This window comes from Talpa occidentalis, unplaced genomic scaffold (assembly GCF_014898055.3).
Source record: "Talpa occidentalis isolate TD23 unplaced genomic scaffold, MPIMG_talOcc4v2.1 talOcc4.12, whole genome shotgun sequence".
Classification (NCBI taxonomy): domain Eukaryota; kingdom Metazoa; phylum Chordata; class Mammalia; order Eulipotyphla; family Talpidae; genus Talpa; species Talpa occidentalis.
Window position 1 is genome coordinate 44267161 of NW_023601212.1, and position 6809 is coordinate 44273969.

Sequence of the window (6809 nt, forward strand, 5' to 3'; positions counted from 1 at the left end):
GCGAGCAGCCAAGGAGCAGCTTCAACACGAGCAGACTGCCCATGCCCAGAAGGGCATCAAGCATCATCTGCCGGCTCTGCTGTTCCAGAGGATCAGCCAGAAAACTGCAAGGGTCCTGCAGATGCTCGTGGGGACTCTGAGCTCAGTGTGCCCCTACCGGGCCAGCTTGCCACTCACCAGGGAACTGCAGAATGTGCCCCGGCTGCTGAGCTAAAACCACCCATGCTGGGGGAGCCGGGCCAGAAATCGGAACCTGCAGGCCATGCTGCTGGGGAGGGTCCTGAGCCAAGCCCACACCTGCAGGAGGAGCCAGGCCACAGGCAGGCCCAGCATGGGATGCTGGCTGTGCTGTATTATCCCCAGGCCAGGTGAGAGTAAGTCTCCTAGCCCAGGCTGACCCAAGAGAACCTCTTGTCTGGGTGTTCATACCACCTGGAGTAGGGGTGCAAAGACCGGAGCCGGAGCCAGAAGATCTCCTCGAGGAATCTGAACTGAGACACCTGCTGCGGAGGTAGCGACACAGTGACCAGGATGCAGCACCCCACACTGCAGGGGATGAGCTCAAACCAACCCTGTGCGAGGAAACCAGCCAAGGTTAAACTGAGGGTCCTAAGCTGAGAAATGCCTGGCTTGAGCAACAGACCCTGTGGGGATCCTGCCTCACAAACAGATGTCGCTCACCTGACAACACCCCTTAGGGACCCTCACGGGTCCCCATCAAGCATGTCCATCTCTAGGGGCCGCTCTTGTTGACTCTGCTCACTGCCTCCCACACTCTCTTCACCCACCATCCCAGGCACATGCCCTCATTTAACCTCTAACTTCGCCACACCACAAGCACCGGCACTTCTCTTCTGTCAAAATCTTGGGTTCTTAGTTGATTTGAAGTTTCCTTGGCGTTGCCCTTCCTCTTGGATTGCCTTGTTTATTGTGTTGATAAATGTCAATAAAGTTGGCGTTGACTTGACTCGAGTTTTCCACTCCTTTGGCGTCCAGACCCTTCAGAGCAGTGGCCTCCTTCTCACTGATGCCTTGCACAAAAATTCACCTCCCCAGCAGAAAACAACATAAAATTACTCACTGCCCAGCCCCGCAGCCCTGGTCCTCTCAATGGCTCACTGTCCCTGGTTCACATGCTGCGGGGCAGTTCCTAGGGAAGGAACCCAAAAAGGTGTGACTTTCTGATCTACCCAAGGACACAGTGGAGACAGTGCACATTCTCTAAGTAAATGTGGAATATATCTGCATTTTATGAACACATTGGATTAGGGTACATGAGCCATAGCTGTCCAAATAGCTTTATTCTTTTTAAAGTTTTATTCCTTTATCCTGCAAGGACTGGAGTGTAAGCCAGAGGTGCTGAGGGGGAGAGGATTCCCAGAGAGAGTGGGGAACAGAACAGGCAGATCTACTGAAATCCACTGCTGAGGGAAGCAGCAGGTGAGAGAGGGAGGTCCGCTGGGCCATCTGTGATGCTCCCTAGGAGGTAGGAAATGGAACTTGTGCTGCAGTGGCCGGGCAATAGCTTGATAGCGCTGTCTGAACTCATGTCTATACCAGAATGAGTATGCTGGAGGGTTCTAGATATGGAGAGAACAAGAGGTGACAGATGGCCATCTCTGCAGAATCATAGAATAGATTATTGTCTGTGAGGTTATGTGTAATTGTTAGAACATGTGTGATCATTCTGAAAGGACAGACGGCTTGATTGACCTTATGTGTCATGAGGTAAACCTCAGGAAACAGTTAACTGTAGCAGAGAGTTGTGATTTGGGCCGGCACAAAGGACAAGTATTTCATTAATATTCAAAGTGATCCCACATCATGGCAGATCTGGTGCAGAGTCCAAAACCTTCAGGCCCAACCACACAGAGTCTCCACTATGCCAGATCTAGTGCAGCTGCCCTCACAGCTGCTCCGGGCTGCAGCATGCACAGCCACCACCACCGCACGCAGCTCTCCCAGAGCTCCTGCCACACCTTCAGTTCGGCTTCTGGGCTTAATGACGTCTAGACACCATGGGTTGACACAGCGGTTCTGTTAATGAACTTTTAAAATCCCCATGCCCAAATTTTGAGCCTCCTCCCAGTCCCTAAGCAGTGCACAACTCCATCGATTTTCACATTCTAGGTCTTTCCCATCAGGCCTCCTGGATCCTGGAGCCAGGCGGGTCACTTCTCCCTATGGGGTCCAATAGTTCACACCACTCATCTGCTTCTTCACTCTCTCTACGCTCATTGAGTAACCCAGTGCACAATTCTTCCCTCCCAGCCACTGTCCCACCAGTACCCTCATCCCTTGGCACTCTGCCCCACCAACCAGAGGACCACTGAAATCTCTGACCCGTTCTCAGCAGGACTCTGCAGGTCCCTGAGCCTGTCGGAGCCTCTGAGGGGAGCTGAGCATGCCTGATGCACACAGATCCAGACAGAGAACCAGAGGGTGAGACAGAGCCAGAGGGGCACAGAGAAGCAGAGGGAGATCGGTGCAGACAGAGATGGTGGGAGGTGAGGATAGGCAGAGGGAGAGAGTGAATCCAAGTTAGGCAGATAAAGAGAGAAATGGCTGGTGAGGACTCAGGACAGGGAAGGAGATGAAAGCAGCCACCCTGATGTCATTCACGCTGGGAGTGGATGCCCCATCTCTCGGGCGAGTCACCCCATTGAGAAATCAGACCCAGTTCCGCAGAGTATGGTCAGCAGCTCGTGAGCATGGAGGGAGCCCCGATGATGAGCGCACCCCTCAGTGATGCAGCAACAAGCACTGTCTGTGATCCTGGCACTTAATTTGGGTCCACACAGTGTCCTGAAGGGGGTGGCCAGAGGTTGAACTGAGACAGATTCTCTTCTCCCAGGAGGACAGGCCCACAAATGGAAGATGACTTGTTCATAGCAGAGGCTGCCAACCTGGGTGTGGAATTTGCAGGTGACCTCACGTGAGTAGGCTCCACTATGTCAGCTTTCACCTGAGTCCCTTGTGAGGGCAGCCTCCCCTCCAAAGGCAGCAGGGAGGAGTGAGCCCAACCCCATGGACCTCCACAGGGAAAGGTGCTACACCACCCCACTGGGCCCATGGGAGACAGTCTAGAGGCAAATGATGCTACTGGGACTCGCCTTGGCATGACAACCACCAGCCTGGTCAGAGGCAAGCAACCCTTGTCCGCAACTGAGGCCCTGGCTGCATGTAGCCATCCAAGGGCTTTGGGAGGCTGTGCTGGTGTCAGTGGTGTGGACTGGTGCTGACATGGAGGGGCACAGGAATGGTGCAAAAGCCTGGGGGAGGGGCTTGTGGAGCAGGAAGTCCAGGGATGGGGACCCCAGGAAGTGACATCACCTCCCTGAGATGACACCACACGGAACTCATAACCCTGGTCAACTGGCCCCAGAATGTCAACTCAAACTCGACCCAGCTCCCTTTCCTCCAGAAACTCCAGTAGCCAACATGCTGTGGCACGTGCCCAAGTCTTAAAGCAGTAGCCCCAAGAGGGCCGCAAATCCTTTGTCAGACTGTCCTGAAATGCATCAGGAGCCTCTACGGACTTGGCAGGCCTGGAAGCAGCGTCGTCCCCATGGTAAGGTAAGCAAGCGAACCCTGTACAGGACATGCCAGGCCACCACTCTTATGATCCCTGGCCTCCCAGGAAACTCTGCATGCTTATGTGTGAGTGTGTGAGTGGATATGTGTGTGAGTGTTGTTTTTGTGTGTTCCCGTGTGAGGGAGAGCATGTATATGTTAATTTGGGAAGAGTCAGTCCCTCCCAATTGGTGGGTCAGGGTGACACCCAGAATCAGCCTGGCTGGTGTGACCCTGAGAGCCACGGTCGCCCTCATGCCCCAGGTGGATCCCACCCTGCAGGTGTGTCTCTTTGCTCCCAGGAGTTGTTCTGTGACCAGGAAGATAAAGAGGTCCAGGGAGTGCACTTCACGTACTCCCCTCCCTGCCTGCAGAGCACAATCACTCCCAGAGCCAATCTGCAGGCCTACAAGCAGACACAAGTTTCAGTTTCTGATGCCTGTGCACATGTGCAAGGTGAAGTATCTGACCCCATGGAGGAACCTCTCATGATCAGTGGCCCATGGCACGCAGAGGCTCCATTGGGAGGTGGATTTAGGTATTCCACCTGGAAGGAGACCAAACGGGCTGAGTGTCTGAACCAAGAGCAGTCTGAACTAGCACCTCACACTGCTGGACTGGACTAGGGGGGATCATTCTTGAGGACCACTATCCTGGGGTGGTCTTAACTCGGGGCTCTGGCATGTGGTCTGTTGGCAAATGCACTGGCCAGCCTGGTGTGTGGCTTATGGCATCTCCCGTGACTCTCCAGCTTCTTCTACTACAAATAGAGCTGGGCACTCCTGGGTCATTGGCAGCATAAGAGTTCAGCCAAGTAACAATTCAATACAAGCAGACACCAACGGTCCCGAAAGGACTCGTGGATAATCTCTTGCCTGTGCTGTTCCCGAGGAACAGCAAGTTAATACCCAGGATCCTGCAGGTGCTTGAGGGGCTCTGAGCTCACTGTAGCCCTGCAGGGTCAGCTTGCCACTGACCGGGGTCCTGCAGGATGGCCCCTGGCCACTGAGCTAAAACCACTTCTGCTGGGGAGACAGGTGAGCACATGGAACCTGCAGTACATGTTTCTGGGAAAGGTTCTGAGCCAAGTTCACACCTGCAGGAGACCAGCCCTAGCATGGGATGCTGGCTGTGCTGTATTATCCCCAGGCCAGGTGAGAGTAAGGCTCCTAGCCCAGGTGGACCCAAGAGAACTCCTTGTCTGGGAGTTCATAACACCGGGGGTGGGGATGAAAAGACCTGCACGGGAGCAAGAAGAGCTCCTCGAGCAATCTGACCTTGGACGCCTGCTGTGGGGGTAGAGACACAATAACCAGGATGCAGTGCCCCATGCTGCGGAGGCCAAGCTCAAACCACCCTGTGCAAGGAAACCAGCCCAGTACATCAACCCGAAGGTTAAACTGAGAATGCTAAGCTAAGAAATGCCCTGCTTGGGCAACCACACCCTGCCGGGATCCTGCCTCACAACCAGACGTTGCTTTCCTGACAACACCCCGAGGGATGTTCACCCTGGCCTCTGTCAAGTCTGTCCACCTCTGGGGGCAGTTGTTGACTCTGCACTGCTGCCTCCCCAACCTCTCTTCACCCACCTTCCCAGTCACATGCCCTCATTTAACCTCTAACCTCGCCACTACCACAAGCATTCGCCCATCTCTTCTGGGCAAAATCTTGGGTTGTTAGTTGATTTGAAGTTTTGTTTGCATTGCCCTTCCTCCTGGATTGCCTTGTTTATTGTGTTGATAAATGTCAATAAAGTTGGCGTTGACTCGACTCGAGTTTTCCACTCCTTTGGCCTCCAGAGCAGTGGCCTCCTTTACAGCAGTGGCCTCCTTCTCACTGAGGCCTTGCACAAAAAAATCACCTCCCCAGCAGAAAACAACATAAAATTAACTCACTGCCCAGCCCCGCAGCCCCTGGTCCTCTCATTGGCTCGCTGTCCCTGTCTGAATGTTGCGGGGCAGTTCCTAGGGAAGGAACCAAAGAAGGTGTGACTTTCAGATCTACCCAAGGACACAGTGGACACCATGCACATTCTCTAAGTTAATGTGGGAACTATCTGCATTTTACGAACACACTGTATTAGGGCACATGAGCAATAGCTGTCCAATCAGCTGTATTCTTTTAAAGTTCGATTTCTTTGTGCATGCAAGGACTGGAGAGTAAGCCAGAGGTGCTGAGGGGGAGAGGATTCCCAGAGAGAGTGGGGAACAGAACAGGCAGATCTACTGAAATCCACTGCTGAGGGAAGCAGCAGGTGACAGGTGCAGCAGGTGCCATGTGCGTTGCTCCCTAAAAGGTGGGGGATTGAACTTGTGTGGCAGTGGCTGGCAATAGCTTGATAGTGCTGTCTGAACTCACGCCTATACCAGAATGAGTATGCTGGAGGGTTCTAGATACCAAGGAGTGAGTGAGGTGACTGATGGCCAGCTCTGCAGTGTCATCGAATAGATTATTGTCTGTGAGGTTGTGTGTCATTGTTAGAATGTGTGATCATTCTCAAAGAACAGATGGCTTGATTGACCTTATGTGTCATGAGGTAAACCTCAGGAAAAGGTGAACTGCAGCAGAGAATTGATTGATTTGGGCCGGCGCAAAGGACAAGTATTTCTTTAATACTCAAAGTGATCCTGCATCATGGGAAGATCTGGTGCAGAGTCCAAAACCTTCAGGCCCAACCACACAGAGGCTCCACATGGCCAGATCTAGTGCAGTAGCCCACACAGCCACTTCAGGCTGCAGCATGCACAGCCACCACACACAGCTGTCCTGGAGCTCCCGCCAGGCCTTAGGTTCAGCCTCTATGCTTTACCATGTCTAGGCACCAGGTGTTGAGGCAGAGGTTCCATGAATACAAATTTTTATGATGCTCCCTGACAAAATTCAGTGCTAGGTTTTGCACCCTGTTGATGGATTTTGACACTCCAGATCATTTCCATCAGGCCTCCAGCACCCCAGACCCAGAGAGGTCTACTCTCCCCATTCAGGGTCCCACAGCAAACACTGCCACTTGCTTCTGCACACTCACTGCTCTCATTGGTAACCTAGTACACATCTCTGCCTCCCAGCCACCTTGTCCCACCTGCCCCCTCCTCGCCCAGCTCTCTGGCCCACCAGCCAGAAGACCCCTGGCATCTCTGACCTGTTTTCATATGGACTATGCAGGTCCCTGGGCCTGTGCAGTAAGTGTGGGAGCTGAGCATAGCTTGCCTCCTAAGGGATCAGAGAGGGTGTAGACA

The 6809-nt window shown here is 53.4% G+C and overlaps 1 long non-coding RNA gene across 1 annotated transcript; it reads left to right on the forward strand.

Annotated features, from left to right (window-relative positions):
• The first annotated feature begins 328 nt into the window (after positions 1-328).
• LOC129145489 (uncharacterized) lies at positions 329-4325 on the forward strand. Its single transcript, XR_008551116.1, has 4 exons — positions 329-368; positions 2855-2935; positions 3425-3576; positions 3838-4325. It is a non-coding gene; the product is annotated as an uncharacterized LOC129145489 (long non-coding RNA).
• The last annotated feature ends 2484 nt before the right edge of the window (positions 4326-6809 follow it).